This window comes from Halichoerus grypus, chromosome 7 (genome assembly GCF_964656455.1).
Source record: "Halichoerus grypus chromosome 7, mHalGry1.hap1.1, whole genome shotgun sequence".
In the NCBI taxonomy this organism is placed as follows: Eukaryota; Metazoa; Chordata; class Mammalia; order Carnivora; family Phocidae; genus Halichoerus; species Halichoerus grypus.
In genome coordinates, this window is record NC_135718.1 from 103,739,801 (window position 1) to 103,756,200 (window position 16,400).

General features: G+C 39.6%; 1 protein-coding gene across 3 annotated transcripts in view; it reads left to right on the forward strand.

The window, feature by feature from the left end:
- Positions 1 to 3,820: 3,820 nt before the first annotated feature.
- Positions 3,821 to 16,400, forward strand: part of RABGAP1L (RAB GTPase activating protein 1 like) — a 748,424-nt gene continuing 735,844 nt past the window's right edge. For 2 of the 3 annotated variants that reach the window (XM_078077987.1, XM_078077988.1), the window contains exon 1: positions 3,825 to 3,971. The gene's annotated coding sequence lies outside the window, so the exon portion shown is untranslated. Of the gene's footprint in view, positions 3,972 to 16,400 lie in introns of all 3 variants that reach the window. The other variant, XM_078077989.1, reaches the window with a different exon arrangement.

A 16,400-nucleotide genomic window follows, 5' to 3' on the forward strand; every position in this document is an offset into this window, starting at 1 on the left:
CTAGTTTTTTATGATCTTAAACATTTTTGTAAAAGAAGTTAAAATAAAAGAAGTCCTGGGTCCCCTGAATCTCTTAGGGTTTAAACATAGAGGTCCGCATTTTCTAATAAAGTCCCAGGGTGATTTTGTTATATATTAAAGAGAATCACTTAGACCAAAGTAGAGGACCCTGATGGTGAGATGGATGTTGGATACTTGCCACAAGGCATGGGAAAAACAGTTTTTGGCTGTGTTCTTTCTATTTCTTTTCAAATTACAAAAATTGTACATTAGCTATTCTTTTTTAGAGAGACATTTATGGCTTTGCCTACCTCCTCCACTGCTGAGGAAATTTTCTGATCCGTACATATTCACTGATTTTGTTCTTATTCAGTCTTAAAAGTGTGATTTTAATATAGGTTTGCTTTATCATATAGGCTTAGTATGATTTGCCTGAATTACTCTGAATTTCAGCTCTACATAAAACTGAAATATAAAAGTTTGTCTTCTGTACCTCCTCTATGACACCTTTGCTCTCTCAGGTTCCTGGTATCTTTCCTAATCTTTCCACTAGTAAACAAAACCACTGAAAAACTGTATGATAAATTCATTTATACAAGTTTGCTGATTGGAGTCATGAAGTCCTCTTCTCAGGGAAAGTAGATTTAAAGAGGGCACAGGATTTAAGTTAAAGTTAACAAAAAAGAAAGTGTGGTGATGATGGATTCCCGGGCATCAAGTAACCTAGTGAGGGAAAGAGTTTTGGGGGATGGTTCCTTTCAAGACCCTTTACATTTTACCAACTAGGTTGTTACCTATTCATCTAATTGAAAATGTATCCTTAGAAGAATCAGATAATGCCTTTTCTTTTGTAATGTGTACGGAAAACTTAACTTTGGCTGCAAGCAATAAAAAGCCAAATTTGAACTTTTTAAAATAGTCAAGAAAATTTATTGGCTCAGGGAACTTACTAAATCTGGAGGAAGGGGTAGGCTTCAACCTGGGTTTGAGCTCTTCAATTATGTGTCAGTTTTATCCTCAGGCTGGCTTTCCTCATGGTAGCAAAGTGGCCACAGTAACTACTGGACTTACGTCCACCTATCACACCAGCCAGAGTAAGAGAGCACATTTCTTCTGCTAATAAACCTGAGATCTGGCCTCCCTTATGATTGGACCAATTTAGATCTGCATTAGATCCTTGAACACTGACAGAGTTAGGTAGAGACCAGATTAGGCGGGTTACGAACATCAATTAAGGCCCACACCTGGGACTGGAGCTGGGCCTTTTCCTATTCACATCATTAGCTGCCTCACAATTGCAGAGGGGTAGAAATGCATGCTGGGGAGTCAACCAGTAATGCCCATTATGAAAGAAATATAATATTTCACCTCATTAAATAACTGTGATTTAAACTCTCCCATTTTGTTCAATGTGTAACTTGTTTCCTTGTTTTTTGGTATTATGAAATTTTAAATTGGGAGTTGCAGACCCACACGAGGGAAACAGGGTAAGGCAAAATAGGGCATACAGAAACTTTGAGAAAGGAGAGAATGAATGCCCTGTAGGCGGCCGATTGTCACCATGAGAAAATAGAGGTCCACTGTTACCAAATCTTTCACTTTTTTAAAGAGCAGGGAGCTGAGCAGAGAGCCTGACATCATGGGGCTCCATTTCAGGACCCTGGGATCATGACCTCAGATGAAGGCAGACACTTAACCGACTGAGCCAGCCAGGTGGTCCCTTTCGCTTTTTAAAGAGAAGCCAGAATGCATGTGAAATCTTCTGGTTTTAATTTTTAACTTTGGCTAATTTGTTTAAGCACCACACAGGCCAAACCAAACATGTTTGTGGGTTAGATCTGGACCTAGGCCACCAGTTTCTGTCATGTTATGAGCCATGCTAGAGTATTTTATACTCTCCGCCAAAGTGAGGGCTTTTAGTCCTTTGAAGGTTTAGGGCTGCTAGCATATGCTTATTGCAAAGGAAGTCATTGTGGGAAGAGAAGTGAGCAGCACGCATTATATGAACAATGCTTTGTTATTAACTCTTTGGCATGTACTTAGAATTGTTTTCCTGAGGATGAGGATAAGTTTGTATGGAATCATCTTCACTGTCTTTTATCTAGGTTCTCTTGTGACTCGTCTCTTATCTAGGTTCTCTTGTGACATCTCTTATCTAAGTTCTATTGTGAGGGACAGTTCAGTTTTACACAATGACCCCTGGTGATTAGAGGTGTAACATGTGGCCATGGGACAGAGTTTGCCCTTTTTGTCAAAAAGCTTCTCTCCAGTTGGAAGATATCAGAAGGTAGAAACTTACGTCTTTTTCATCTACTGATTTCCTCATGATGCCCAGTGTAACTTTACTAGTACTTTATTTAGTAGAGACTCAGTACCTACTTGTCAGCTTATTATGAATAGGTACTTATTGGTGTATTATTAATAGATACAGATGATTTGAGTTATTCCAACCCTAATTTTATTAAATATCAAAATTCTGGCATTTATTGAGTCAGGCCCAGAGGTAGGTAGACTCTTGGAATATAGAGGTTAGAGGACCTTCAGGGAAGGAGCCCAGAAGATAGGGGAAATGCAAGATCGTTCAACACTCTTGATATGTCCCAGCATCTCTAATCATTTAAGTCAGGAAAAAGAAAAAAAGAGAGAGAGGGCCTTTTGGACAAATGTATTTCTCAGGGTAGTTTTTGGATCTAGTTGGGGAAATGAGTGCAGGGGAATTGAAGTGGGGCAGAAGGGAGAATTTTAAACTAAAGAATTCATTCTAGAGCTTAAATCATTGGACATACACTTAACTCTTGCTGCACTATATTCATTCATTCGTACAATTACATTTATGGAGTACTTTCTAGGCGTTGTGGAAGGTATAAAAATGAATGAAGCAGGTCCTCAAGGATTCTCTAGGGGGATAAAATATTGCAGATTTACCTAGATAGGGTTGAATATATTCGGTGCCTCAAACCTATAGAAACAAAGTGCTATAGAAATTAGGAAAATTTACAGGTCATTTCTGGCTGCAAGATCTACGAAGGAGGATACTAACAGTTCAAGGATCAGTAATACAATATTTGTAAAGGAAAAAGAGTTGGTTTATTTTATCTCTATTAATTTGTACTCCCAAATTTACTACCCCAAAGGAGAGAATGATTTGAGTTTTCTTAATATAAATACATAGCAGGTGTTTTCCCTCTTCAATCTCCCGAGTTCCACAGAACGAACCAGCAAGGGAGCGCTTGACAAGCACACCAGACACCTTGAAAGAGGCACATAAGAGTAACTGGCGAGAAAAGTTAGTATTCTTTAAGGTGACTTCCTTGAGGATTGCTGGGCATTAAGAGTGAAAATATGTAAACCAATTTATGAGCAGGAACACAATCTCCCCAAACTTAGAATTATCTAAGAACTCTCTAACCGCTGGACAGGCCCGTCAGCCCACCCTGCCCGGGGCTCGGGGACGCCCCTCAGCGAGCCCGAACTCGCTGGCCCCACGGGCTCGGTTACCCCTCCGGAAGGTTCTGAGGGACGGCGACCGTCTCCCGCCCTTTCCCGGGTCCCCACTCTGACAACCCGAGTTCTGTCAGGTCTTCACTGTCCCGTCCCCAGCCCCCGGCCCCCCCGTACCCAGCCCCACCACAGCCAGGCGCGGACGTGTACGCGCGTGCGCGCCGCACCCGAGGGCAGAGAAGGCTCCTCCACCCTCAGGAGCGCGCACGCCGCGCCGAGGGGCCCGCACGGGCGCGCTCCCGACCCGCCTCCTACTCGGCCCGCCCCCTCCCTCGCCTCTTCCTGCCGGGCGGTCCCTCTCTGCCCCCCCCCTCCCATTCTCCACTCCCTCCGCCTTGCTCCCTCCGCCCGCCCAGGGCTCCGGCGGCCGCGGAGTGAACGGGACGGGCCCGGCCGCAGAGCGCGGGGCGGCGGGTGGGACGCGGCGCCCGGCAGAGTTGTTCCGGCCCTGTCTGCGGAGACGTGAGGAGGTGAGGCGAGGGCGGCCTCCTAGGGGCCCGCGGGCGGTCGGGCGGCTAGGAGCCGCGGGCCGGGCCGGGGGTGTTGGCGCCGGGGCTGAGTCGGGGGAGGGTCGATGTCGGGGCCGGGCCGAGGACTGGATGCGAGAGCACCACCGGGAGGAGGGCACGGATGTTTCGGGACTGTCGGTTGCTTCCTGGACCCCACAGCTCTGCCTGCTGGTCGCTCTTCCTGGCCCGGGCCAGCGGGCGGAGTCGGGGCGCCCCTCACCTGGGGGCGGGGTGGGGACTTGGGTGCTCGCCTCCAGCTGTGCCCTCCTGACATTGCCGCCGCCTCCGCCGCTGCGCCTTGCTTGCTGCCGGGCTCGCGGTCTCAGCAGCCCTGCGTCCGGGGGGCGTGTGGCTAGGGTATTTTTTTTTTTTTTTTTTTTACCCACACTCAGGCTTCTGTTCGTGACCGCGTCTCGCCCTCGCGCTCCCCCTGCCTCCTCCCGGCACTTTGCTCCGCTCCCGCTGTTGATGCTTGTGGTTTTGCAGTTTGGGATGGGCTGCGTCCTGGGCAGATCTCTGCCTGCAAGGAATGCCCCGCTTCGGAGTTGACCGCCTGGCCACGAAAATCCTCTGTCCAGGAGTGGGTGCTCAGTGTCCTGATAACTGAGTCAAAGTTTCTGAGCCGGGGCTAGTGCTTTGCACTGGTCGCCAACGGTGCAGGGCTGGGCAGTGCGTCAGCATGTGGAAAGGGGCCACCGGCCAGCGGAAGGTGGCTGGATGCTAGGGGACTCGACTGACAGGATTTGTTTCTGATCCCAGGGCAGTGTGTCCAGGTACTTGTGTATTCTCCGTGTACCTCTCAAGATTATCTTAGAAAATGTACCGAACTGTAGGTGGTCACTTGTAGAGTTGAAGGTTTCCTGCAAGTGAGGAGAAACGCCAACCTCATTACACTAATTAATGGTAAAGAGAACTTTTGCTTGAGAGATTTCAGCGCTGACTGGAAACTGATTTCAAGGCCTGCATTTTTGGTACTGGAAGATTTAGGGATTTTTAATACATTTAAAATTTCTTGTACTTGGTAGGAGGTAGGTAGTTGCTTGTTGCAGTTCTGAAAACACAATTTTATGAAAACTGACTTTTCTTATAATAGTGTTTATATTTAGCTTCTGCTGAATTTCTGTAGAATATCCAGTACTATGATGTCAGAAAATAGAAAAATGAAGTTTGCTTGTGGTCAAATTGGAAGTGGATTTTGTCCTTGGAAAATATTGGTCCACAAGCTGCTAGAGCTGGAAAACTGGTCTATGATTCATTATCTCAATAGAGTCCCATAGGAAACTGACAATGAAATTGCAAGGAAGAAAGACCAGATGAATTTCATCCATTTGTATTTATTTTTTTTTTAAAGATTTTATTTATTTATTTGACAGAGAGAGACACAGCGAGAGAGGGAACAGAAGCAGGGGGAGTGGGAGAGGGAGAAGCAGGCTTCCCGCAGAGCAGGGAGCCCGATGCGGGGCTCGATGCGGGGCTGGATCCCAGGACCCTGGGACCATGACCTGAGCCGAAGGGAGATGCTTAACGACTGAGCCACCCAGGCGCCCCTCATCCATTTGTATTTAAATGCTCACCAGCTTGGTAAGTTACTTGAGACTCTGAGAGACTGGTGTCTATATTAAATCAGTTCAAAATGTGCTCTGATATGATGTATTAATAAGTCATCTGGGGAGAAGTGGATGTAGTTGGGCAGTGCTTATATGTGAACATATTATATAGCCTACACTGTATTTTAGAAAGCTGGAAACAAGGTAGTAGATCCCAGTACTATTGGGACATGTGAATACACCACCCAGCATAAAAAGGTGTGACAATACATGTATGAAGTTTTGTTTTTGTTTTTGGCCTGTTATTTGATAGGAACTTTTATATATTATAGTTTTGGTATTCTGAGAATTTTTGTTCCTTTGCTAATATTTCATGATTCAGATAATTTTCTTTTTACCCTAGTAGTTATTGTGCTGTTTTTCTTTGAATGACAGAATTTTATTAGGCTTATAAAACAAAAGTTTTCATGTTTGCTCATCAGTGTAAAATTTGTGACTTCTAAGAAGTTGTAATTAAAATTTTTTCCTTTGCTTTAACCCAGATTTCAACTTGTTCAATTACTGTATATTTGAACTCAGATGATACAGCATTAAAGCTAAAAGTCCTTTTATCCATTCTTAATGGAGTAGTTAAAAGAAGGAATTCTGTTGTGCCAAGAAAAAATATTATGAGTGGGAGATAGCCAAACTTCAAGAGATGAACTTTGAAGAGGGTAGTAGCTAAGTAGCAAAAATTTCTTGCATTGAGGGTGTAGAACTGGGTCTGCATTCCATCCTACCATTGTCTTGAAGAGGTGTAGGGATGATTATGGCTGGAAAGAGGGTGTTTAGAAAATAGATACTGTAGTCTATAGGATTCTCAGGCACAGAGCTTTTTTTTTCTTTTTTCTTTTTTTGCTCTGTCTCACAAGTTTTAATGAGTTGCTACCTGTAGGTAGCTCTTGCCTTGTATAAATGGCTCAGCCACTGGGTCTGAGGATGACCAGGAGCACAAGGGTATACAAGCCTCTGGTACTGCAAAGATAGCTCAGGAACTTCTTATGGAGATAGTCTTATGACATTTGTCACACTAACAGTAGAGGCAGAGAAAGTACAGACTTGAGTCTGAGTTATGGTAAAACCTACTCACATTTTAGAGGAGAGGTTTAATATTGTGAACATGGAAGAAAACATGGCTTGACTTGACTCGTGGCTTTTCAGAGTGGTAAATAATTTTCACTTTATGGTTGGTATTTGAAATTGGGTAAATAAGTATGTGAACCTCAGTGGACCCCTAATAAGGAAGAGTTAATGGAATTTAGCAAAACTTGTATCTCAACATTTACCTTTTCATATTTATTTTCCATATTGCACTCACTCAACAGCTAGGATGCCAAAATTGTTTGAGTATAGCAAATTTGTGCTCATGCTGACTCCTTTTTGTCATCTTTTGGTGCTTTTTGGTGTAATTTTGGGGAATTTTCATTGGAAACTTCTAGGCATGTACTTAGTTGATTTGGAGTTAGATTTGGGCTACGATTATTAGTCTATTTGAAATTCTGAGCCTTCTTGTTTTCTAAATAGCTTTAAAAATAGAAAAAACAGTTTTTTATAAACACTCATGAAAAATCTGGTTACAGACTGTGTTGTTGTGATAGACATAGAACAGCCAAAAATATATTCAAGAAACTTCACCTCTCCTTACTCAGTTTAGTAAGCTTAAATAAGAAGTAAGAAAGGTTTTTTTTTTTACCCAATAAAAGCCTGATTTTCCCAGAATATCAAGTCTAACAACTGTTGGCTATGCTGTTTTTTTTTTTTTTCCTTGCTTATTCTAAATTCAACAAGTACATGTCTCTAGTCCATGGCAGAAACTTAATTCTAGTAGGGAATTCTCAGTAATGGAGATCTTGTTTGGGGATGCAGGCTTGTGCTGGAGAAATTGGCTGGGAAACATCAGATATAGAAATTTACTTTTTTACAGCACTGGTTTTCTCTGTACCTGAGTTCTCAGTGGAGTGGGGGCATGGGCACAAATGTCACAGTTACTTGGATTTTTTTTCATACTATACATTTCCTCTTCCTCTCCCCTTCTCCCCCCAACCCTTTGCTAAATGAGCCACTGCTACTAGTAGGATGTAATTATGTCCCTTAGGTGTGTGGGGCTGAACAAAGGCTGAGAACCTTGGCCATTTTCTGATACTTCCTAAGCCAAATTTCCACTCCTTGTAAGTTGCCTTCTGGTGATATTAATAGGCATCTCTGTAACTTTCATTTTTGAAGAGAAATAAATTGTGGTGGTAAAGAAATTACACACGTAACCAAGAATAAGATTTATTGCATTGTGTAGGACACATGAGACTAGGAGATTGTTTAGCTGAACATTTATTAAACTGTTTTGACTGTGACTTACAGTAAGAAACACATTTTATATCTTGATTCAATCCCCTCTCCCTCCACACTCCTGTGCCTGCATGCAAAGTTGAAAGAAAAGTTTGGCAAAACAATACTTGTCTTTTCAGGACCTTGCTGGAACTGGCTCATCATACTGCCTTGCAGAAGCAGTGTGCCTTCCTCTTCCCACCTAGCTCCATGTTCAGTGACATCATGCTGGTAACTTGAAGTTGTCTATGGCGTGAGAGTATTTACACCAGGGAAATCAGCAAGTGGTATAGTTTAGGGCTTTTTTCTTCCCTTTGTATAGCCAGTTGTTGAACATTTTCAGCACACTACTGCCTACAGTACACATTGATATTTCTATTCCACTTCATTTCATTTAAAAAAAAATGCTGGGTTTTGACCCCTAAATTGATTTTATAGCCAGCTAATGATAGATAACAGCCTACAGTTAAAAACTGGTTTGGTCCACCCTCTTCACTTTGCAGATGAACATTCTAAAAGGTTGAAGTTCAAGGTGATATAGCTAGTTATTAACAAAGGCTGGTCTCCAGAATCCTAATAATCTGGAGTTGTTTCTAGTGGACTTCTCTCCTAACTAAAGCTTTTCATGTAGCTCAGTTGAGGTGCTTCATATGTGCCAGACATTGTATTAAGCAGTTTATGAATAGAGTTGAATAAGGCATGGATTTTGACCCTAAGGCCTTCATGTTTATGTGGGGATTAAATATGGAAACAAAGATACTATATGGCAGAAAGTAAGTGTGGTAAAGAAATAAAGATAAGGCACTTTGAGAGTTTAGAGAGAGGAGAGAGCAATTTCTTTTAGTTGTAAGGATAAGGGAAGAGGTGACATTTAAAACCATGCTTTGACGAACAGGTGGGATTTGGACATGTGGGAATAGGACAAATAGTATGTAAAGAAAGGCCTTTCTGAGCCTAGGGCCAGGGTCATCAAAGGCATAGAGGGAAAAGGCTAAGCAAGAAAGAGTTAGTACTAGATGGTGAAGAGCCTTGAATGCCAGTTTTCCCTTCTGCTTTTCAGTTTATCTTTCATTTTTGACTCTGGCGTCATCTAGTACTTCTTAACATTTTTTTTTTTTTTGAAGATTTTACTTATTTATTTGACAGAGAGAGACACAGTGAGAGAGGGAACACAAGCAGGGGGAGTGGGAGAGGGAGAAGCAAGATTCCTGAGGAGCAGGACCCTGGGATCATGACCTGAGCTGAAGGCAGAAGCCTAAGGACTGAGCCACCCAGGCGCCCCAGTACTTTTTAACCTTAAAGAAGTTTTGTATGCTATGTTCTTGATTAGAATATGACCCAGAGAGCACTTGAATATCCTTAGTGTAAAAGCTGAAGGGAAAAATTCTTAGTGTTAAGGAAGCAACCTCAAGTTTACCAATCCTAAAACTGTTGGAAAGTAAGGGAAAATATTTTCTTTGTAAGGAGATACCATTATTTTTTGTTTGCCAAATAGACCTAGCATCAAATTGGTTGTAGTAGAGGAGGAAGCAGTTTTGAAAGTATTTTCAAAGTGCTTTCTAAAATGTGATTTCTAAATGACTGGATCTTAATTTTTGGAGGCAGATCTGGTTTGGCAGAAAGGCAGTCTTTACAGATCCATGGCTGAGCCTCCTAGCTTTCAGAATTTAGGGCAGCAAGGCAGGGTATTTCATACCACAGCCAGATGTGAGGGATTGATAGATTATTTTTCTACTCAAAGAAGTTCCTTGAATTTCAGCGCTTATGTATTTGACAGCCTATATGACTGAGGATGTTTTGAAGTCCTGGATGGAGCTTCCCTTGTTCCACAGGTGAATTGGGTGGCTAGAAATGAAGATTAGTGACAGTAAGGTGTGTCTTTTAATCAAATTGGTGGTAGTTCTCAAGGTTTTCTGTTTTCTGATGATTTCATACTTAGTACTTCTAATTAAAATGGTGCACAGTTAATTTGAAGAAGCTTTACTTCTTTTTGACCTCCCAGTTCTGTAAAGGTAAAAGCCCTTTTAGAGTGTTGCCCAGGTAACAACACATACAGAAACTGTTAGAAGCGTGTGGAAAATTTTGGTAATCTTGGTGATGAAGTCGCTATAGTAAATAACTGCTTGGTTGGTAAAAGCTGGGCTACTTCTGGATGGTTGACAAAGAATTTTTGGGATGAGCTTTTGTTCTAAAATAAATAACGAATTATGTCGTTGCCATACTGTGTTCCTTGTTTATTTAAGCTTCTGATATATAAAGTATGTCATCCTATCATTTTAGAAGGTTTTGGCAGTTTCATATGAACTGCTCCACAGGATAGCACACCCCAGATAGTATGATAAGGGTTCAGATGCAGCATGCCTCAGATACCTCACACCAGTTGAATGGAGTAGCTAATCATGTCAGCACAGGGTGTTGGGTTTTTTTGTTTTTTGTTGTTTTTTTGTTTTGTTTTCTGTTTTGTCTTTTGTGAGACGTGTTAGGCTTCCCAAATAGAGCTTATTAAAATACTTCCAAATTTTCTACTGTCATTTTTTGTGGTATAAACTGTGATATCGATGTCTTTATTTTATGTATTTTCTACAGATATACACATATACATAAATGAGTATTATGTACGTATACACATGCACACCACCCACTAGTAGTTGACATTTGTGGTGAAAATACAGTCTACCTGGCAAATGATTAAGAACAAGTGGTCAGACTCTTTGAAGGTTATCATGTGAAATATTGACAGATATGAAAGTAATGCAGATCCCCAAAGGGATTTTTTTTTTTTTTTGCGAAATTTCCAGGAAAGGAGCACATTTAAAAGGGCAAGTGTAGGATACATTCATGTACTAGTGAGGGATTTCTCAACTTTTCCCCTATCCCACATATACACCCATATTCTGCCCTCATTATCAGCAGTAAGCAAAATTGCCAGGCTTCAAAATGAGACTTCCACCACAGGGGATGCAAATAACAAATACTATTTTTAGAAAAAATAGAAACCTGTGGTTTTTCACTGTTGCAGGCTTAAGAGACAGAACACTAATTTTTGATAAACCATATAGAATATTTATTCTGTACTTCAAGATGTATTCGTCATTTTGAGGCCCTCTGCTAAGAGCATTGTACAAATGCAAATGGTTCTTAGAGTGGTTATCTGGAATTTCCTTGAGTAGTCTCTCTTTGGTTTTGTGGAAGACAAGGTAATTTATCTTGGTATGACATTTTGAATGGATTATATTTTAGTTTAGTGAAAAGTCAGCCACTGAAGGGAGCCTATACATATAGTGGCAGACAGTATGGTTTCTGAGGTTGTTTTTATAGTAATTTTGTTACTTTAGCATCTGAGGCCATCAGACCTCATTCATTTAGTATTTCCACAAAGCTCTTCCCTCATGAACTGTATTCTTTCATTTTATTATTTATTTATTTTTTTATTTATGTATTTATTTATTTATGTATTCTTTCATTTTAAATCTTTGTGTCATATTTGGCCTACTGTTTGTTAAGGATCATGTTTGGACTAATGTTTTGATTTGCCTTTGTCCTAGTCTTTGTGGAGCGATGAACTACTGCCTATCAAGTTTGGTACTGAATTGTAATTCCAGTTAATGTCTTCTTTCCTCCATCCATTTTTCCCTCAATATTCTAGAATATTATTATTATTCAAATCCTAGGATCACTGGTTTACCTATACAAGCGAACCTATAAAATTTTTATGCATGAGTTATATAGCTTAATTTTTCACAAATGAGTCTAGGTCTCTAAGTTTTTTTTTTTTTTTTAAATTCTGAAATGCATTTTATATTTCTTGTCAACATTGTCAATAGTTTTGATAGGTGAAACAGGTTTCTCCTGTTATAGTTGTTTTCACAAACAGTAAAATAGCAATCTCTACCATTTGAAGATATCAGATAAAGTTTTTAAAAGTTAATTTAATAATAGGTTAGAGAAACCAGTTTGTTTAGCAGTTAATGTGGTACTTCCCATTTTACATATAAATTTCATTGTTTGCATGCTAATCGTAGTGGAACTTTATTATAGTCCACTGAGGGGAATTTACTTTTTAAAATAGAGGACTTTAGCAATTTTTGTACTTTGGAGAATTTTATTTGGAAGAGGATAATAGTAGATTTAAAAAATTGTGGTTGAGCTGGGGCATGGGGATGGACAAAAATAGTCATTAAGCTGCAAATAACTGAAAACACTTTTTGGTTTTGTGGAAGACAAGGTAGGTAGAACACAGGACCTTAATTCTTTTTTTTTTTTTTTAAGATTTTATTTATTTATTTGACAGAGAGAGAATGAGAGAGAAAGCACATGAGAGGGGGGAGGGTCAGAGGGAGAAGCAGACTCCCCGCCGAGCAGGGAGCCCGATGCGGGACTCGATCCAGAGACTCCAGGATCATGACCTGAGCCGAAGGCAGTTGTTCAACCAACTGAGCCACCCAGGCGCCCCAGGACCTTAATTCTTGATCCAGTGCTGCTGTGAAATTCAGAGAGGAAAAGTGATTTACCAAAAAAGTGATTTCTTTTTTGCGTGATAATAATGAACTAGCATTAATTGTTTAGTGGATGTTATACGAGATACTGTGCATTGTCTACTTAATCTTGACAATAACTATATGGGGTAGGAGTTATTATACTATCATTCCCAGTTTGTGGAGGAGGAAATGGCTTAGAATCATCCAGCTCATAAGAGGCAGGTCTCCTTTGCTCCTAAATCAGCTTCATAGTGACTCTCAACTACTACTCTCTATTGATGATTCTTTAAATGGGGTGATGATACTTATCTTGCCTATTTCATAGGGTGGTTATGAGAATTAAGAAAACTAAGGTTTACAAAAGAACACCTGTAAATGTGCCTCGTGTTTTCGTTTTACTGGATAATTTTTGAGGAGCCAAAGAAATCTTGGAAATAGATAAGCACCTATATTACTTTGTAATTACTAAAATAAGTTGAACAGATATTTGAAAGACTACTATTTGCATAGTGGAAGACCTATTTTGTGTGGGTCCAGAGGGTCAGTGAGTGAAAGAGGAAAGAAGAAATGTAGGGGTGCATTGAATAACTAGTGGATTGGATGATCTCTAGCAAAGTGAATTCTTTCTGCAATGAGGAGGAGTATTATAACATGAGGTAACTTATAAGACCCTTGCAACATCAGGAATCTATGAATCCTGTAATGGGTGACTCTTCTTCTAACACCTTGAAGTAGCTGGATACAGCCAAGATAATTTTTATTTTAGCTTGGATCATCAACAATTACTATTCTTTAAATGTCAATTCTTTGCACTTAGGTTGAACAGAAATATGTAGTTGCCTGGGAAAAATATAGTTAATGTATTTTTGCTTTTCTCCCCCCAAGATAAAAAGATGTTTTTCAGGGTGTGGTAGGTAAAAAAGGTTTAATAGTATGTTGTCACATGCTTGTACTTAATAATTTTCATATGACTTTCCCTTAAATTTAGATGTCCTGAGTGTATATTTGCAGAAGAAAGTTAATATCATTATGGGTATGAAAGGTCGTTTTTAATTGTATGGAGTGTTACGGCTTTATGGCCATAAATTCAGTTTCATTCTCTGACATTGTTTTATTCAACAAGCATTTATTTATAAGTCAGAGTATAGGTTCTGTGCTCAAGAAGCACAGGTAAGAGACTGTTAAGGACTGATAGTCATACTGGAGAAACATATATACAGTGGAGTTTAGCAAGGATGGGGCAGGATAAAATGTGTGGTATAGGAAAGCTTCAGAGGGTTATGTAACCTGGTCTGAGGTTTCAGGTAAGGCTGCCTGAAATATCTGAGTTGAGGTGAAAGAAGGCAAGAGAGACATTTTAACTAGAGGTATGAAAATCTGAAATTGTAACTCTTTACCTTTGTAGACCCAGTGTAGGCAGCTCCTCAACTTTCTGAATCATTGTAAAATCCCTAAAGTGGATGTCATTTTTATAAGTAATTTTTTATAAATAAAGCTTTTTAGCTCTCACTGATAACTTATTTTAAATATGGTGCTTGTGGTTTCTAAGGTAGTGGATTAGGAGGAATAATTTAGAAGAGGTGAGATGCTGTCATATACATACATACTGATAACAGGATAGTGAGATTGCTGAGATGATAGCAGTGAAGAATAGGAAAAACTATAAAAAAAACCCAAATCTAAAAACTATAGATAGCATAAAGAAAACAGCCTTACATAATGAGCTTTAAGGTATCAAATATATTTCTAATAGTATAGAATAATAATGGAAATTTGTGAGATTCTCTCTTACCAAGAAAAGGTTACGTATATGGTCTGTGTAGTACATTTATGAGGGCATTAAAGTATTTAGCTTAGAAAGTTTTTTATATGGAATACAACAGAGTGTTGAACAATGTGGTTTTGAGCTGCACAGGTCCACTTATCCGTGGATTTTTTTTTTTTTTTGATAAATACAATATGGCACTGTAATGTATTTTCTCTTCCTTATTATTTTAATAACATTTTCTTTAGCTTACTTTATTGTAAGAATACAGTATATAATGCATATAACATATCAAATTTATGTTATTCAATTGTTTATGTTACCAATAACATAACAATCGTTGGCTTCCAGTCAACATCTGGCTATTTTTTTTTTTTTTTCATTTTAACAGCTTTTATTTAAAATCGCCAATTGTTTCTTCCTTAGTAGTATTATTGTTTTTGTTTTTTTTTTTTAACAATCAGCCATTAATAGGTAAATTTTTGGGGAGTCAAAAGTTATATGTGAATTTTGACTGCAAGGGGGTTGGTACCCCTAACCCCTGCATTGTTCAAAGACCAACTGTAGTATGAAAACCAGAGGGTAAACTCTTATTTCAGTTATCAAATTGCTTATCCAGAATGATTGATTTCCAAAGGGCTTTGAATAACCATAGATTTAATTTTCTTCTTATATATGACACACATAGACCTGCAGATTTTACAAAATACTAGACATAGTTCAGCAAGGTATTTGCTATGTAACATTGGTTAGAAACTATTTGCTCATATAATGTATCAGAGTTAGGTCCTTGACATTTGGGTACCAGGTATTTTTAAAGAGTGTGGACTAGATCGCCTTTCTGTTCTGGATGGCTCGTAGCTGTGGTCTTAGCATAGACCTCATCATCTTGAAAGCCTTTACTGAAACTGTAGACTCTCTCATATGTGCTTTCAGAGCATTCTGTTTTCCTCCCTATTGTGATACTAAAACATTGTATTTTAAGTTACCTGTTTCTGCGTTAGACTACAGTATAGGCTTTTAAAGAGCAAAAACTGTTTTGTTTAGGGCTCTGAAATTTGTCTACCTTAGCTTTGGATCTTGGCTCTTTGTGTCATTGGGGAAGTCTATCTGTAAAATAGGGATAATAGCATTTACTGCATAGGTTTTTTTTTTTTTTTTAAGATTTTATTTTTATTTTGGAGATAGAGCACAAATGGAGTGAGGAGCAGGGGGAGAGGGGTTAAGCAGACTCCACACTGAGTGCAGAGCCCGACAAGGGGCTTGATCTCACGATCCTGACATCATGACTGAGCTGTAATCAAGAGTCAGTCATTTAACCGACTGAGTCACTCAGGTGCCTCTAGGGTTACTTGTCTTGAATAAGGTAAGGAATCTAGAGGAGACATAGCTATGTACCTGGCACATAGTTAAATTCTCATAAATGTTCTCTCCTTTCTCCTTTCTTTCTTCTTGTATTGGGCACTTAGTAGGATTTTCAGTAATACTTTTTAAGTGAATTTGTAAACTATGTTAGAGCCGAATTGGATCTATCATTAATCTTATTAATGAAAATGTCTTAAAATGAAAAATAACTACTACATAAAAATACAATCTTTGAGCTAGATGGCAGCAAATTATTTAGTTTCCAAATTGGATTACCAACCAGAAAAACTTTTCCTCGCCCTTGTCAAACTTGTAATTGTTATGATGGCAGTGGGTTTAAAGTAGGTGGAAAAGATTGTAGAATTTCTTTTCTAGGCCTTGCTGCTTTCTGACCTTGTTCACTTAATGTTGGTGGTTATGCTTTGTATGGCCATCATCTTGACCTTTTTATGATGGGATTGTTATTGATCTATTTCTTGGGGAGTAAAGAATTCTGAATCTGACAGACTTATTAGCTGTGTGACCTTGGATAAGTAACTTTACTTCTGGGTTTATGTATCTGTAAAATGAAAGTAATAATAGTTCATGACCTCATGAAATTTAAGAAATAAGATGGGTGCTTGGTGTATAGAAGGTGCTCTGTACAGGTAGGTATTCTTGGCCCTATTAACCAAGCCAGAATCCTCAGTATTCCTTGCTTTTAGTAACTTTATTTTCTTTTTAAGATTTTATTTATTTGAGAGAGAGAGAGTGAGATGGAGTGAGACCAAGTGAGAGCGAGTGACTATGAGCAGGGGAGGGGGAGGGATGGAGGGCGAGGGAGAAGCAGACTCCCTGCTGAGCAAGGAGCCCAACCTGGGGCTTGATCCCAGGA